Source organism: Silene latifolia, chromosome 3 (genome assembly GCF_048544455.1).
Source record: "Silene latifolia isolate original U9 population chromosome 3, ASM4854445v1, whole genome shotgun sequence".
Classification (NCBI taxonomy): domain Eukaryota; kingdom Viridiplantae; phylum Streptophyta; class Magnoliopsida; order Caryophyllales; family Caryophyllaceae; genus Silene; species Silene latifolia.
The window spans coordinates 93207393-93209951 of NC_133528.1; positions in this window are offsets into that span (position 1 = coordinate 93207393).

The window sequence follows — 2559 nt, forward strand, 5'->3', positions numbered from 1 at the left end:
TTTAAGACAACGAGTCACAAGGACTAATGGTTCACACAACGAGTCACATATACTAATGAACAAGTACAATTGTTTAACACAACGAGTCACATAAACTAATGAAGAAGGACAAATGGTTCACACAACGAGTCACATGGACTAATGAACAATTACAATTGTTTAACACAACGAGACACATGGACTAATGAACAAGAACAATTGTTTTAACACCACGAGTCACGAGGACTAATGAACAAGGACAAATGGTTCACACAACGAGTCACATAGACTAATGAACAGGTACAATTGTTTAACACAACGAGTCACAAGGACTAATGAACAAGGACAAATGGTTCACACAACGAGTCACATGGACTAATGAACAATTACAATTATTTTAACACAACAAGTCAGAAGGACTTATGAACAAGGACAAATGGTTCACACACCGAGTAACATTCATTAATAAAAAAGGACAAATGGTTCACACAATGAGTCACAAGGGCTAATGAACAAGGTTAAATGGTTCACACAACGAGTCACACGGACTAATGAACAAGTACAATTGTTTTAACACAACAAGTCACAAAGACTAATGAACAAGGACAAATGGTTTACACAACCAGTCACAAGGACTAATCAACAAGGACAAATTGTTTTTACAACGAGTCACAAGGACTAATGAACAAGTACAACTAGTTCACATAACGAGACACATTTACTAATAAAAAAGGACAAATGGTTCACACAACGGGTCACAAGGGCTAATGAACAAGGACATATGGTTTTCACAACGAGTCACATGAACTAATTAACAAGTACAATTGTTTAACACAAAGAGTCACAAGGACTAATGAACAAGGACAAATAGTTCACACAACGAGTCACATTTACTAATAAACAAGGATAAATGGCTCACACAACGAGTCACAAGGACTAATGAACAAGGAGAAATGGTTCACACAACGAGTCAGATGGACTAATGAACAAGTACAATTGTTTTAACACAACAAAGTCACAAGGACTAATGAACAAGAACAAATGGTTCACACAACGAGTCATATAGACTAATGAACAAGAACAATTGTTTAACACAACGAGTCACATGGACTAATAAACAAGGACAAATGGTTTAACCAACGAGTCACAAGGACTTATGGTTAACACAACGATTCACATGGACTAATGAACAAGTACAATTGTTTAACACAACGAGTCACAGGGACTAATGCACAAGGACAAATGGTTCATGCAACAAGTCACATGGACTAATGAAATATAACAATTGTTAAACACAACGAGTCACATGGACTAATGAACAAGTACAATTGTTTTAACACAACGTGTCACAAGGACTAATTGGAATAAAACTCTAAGGACACAAAAATGGACAGAAAAACAAGCTTAAAACCGTGATTCAAATGCTAAGGATCGAGTGAATTGGATATGAAATAAACCAAGCACAAAGCCAAGGTTTAAGACTTAGAGCTTGTTCAAGCACCTAGCAAATAACTCACTCAACCCCTAGCACTAAGCATAGGAGGGTCTTCTAGCACAAAGCAAAGAATTTAAGAGGAAAATCTAGGTTTTCACTTGTATTAATGTTCATTCAAATCTGAAGTTCTCAAGTGCTTAGCTTGGTTTATATAGACCAAGGCTTACAATCTTGACCCTTGATTACTAAGTACATCTAAAGGTCACAAAAATAGCAGCTAACAACCAAGAAAAACGGCAGCCAAGGCTATGACAAAGCTGAAATGAAAAGGACATAAAGCAAAGAAAGTAAACTAATAGTCCAATCTTCCTTGTTTGTAGCTCAACTTCTTATTTATGATTATATGGACTGAAATGGGGCTTGAGGAAACCGTGTAAGAGTCCTTGCTGCAGCCATAAAGTCCCTTGAGCTTTGTTGGAACAAAAGAGGAAGGTTGATAGCGACATAATGCACAAAAAACTAAGCATGCTCCAGCCATGGTCCTGATTGCGCACGGTTTTTAAAGCTTGGCAAACTCTATGATAGGAACGGCTTTGGGATATAAGTTTCGACACAAAAACGTCCCAAACTCACCAAAGATTAATCCCATGCTGGAAAAAGGCACGACTTCTTAGACGGAATTCATGTTAGACCTCAATCTTGTGCAAGGTCCAAAACCGGGTGAAATGTGGCTTTTCTCGGTTTGATTTGTTTCAATCTCCCCTTCTTGAAAAGGATTTGCCCTCAAATCCTCGAGCTTATCCTCCTCAATCTCTTCATAATAAGGACTTAAATCCCCAACATTGAAAGTTCCATGGACTCCATATTCTCCGGGAAGGTTTATCTTGTATGCATTGGACCCGAACTTCTCAAGTACTTCGAATGGACCATCAGCTCTAGGCATGAGCTTATTCTTCCTTTTTTCTGGAAATCTTTCTTTCCTCAAGTGTATCCAAACAAGATCTCCGGGTTCAAAGCTTTTGGTTCCCTTAACACCCTTGGATTTGGCCTTGTGAGCCTCATTAGCCTTCTCAATTTGCTTCTTGACTTGTTCATGGACATGGAGCATTTGTTCAACCCTTTTCTTAGCATCATAATCAATGTTA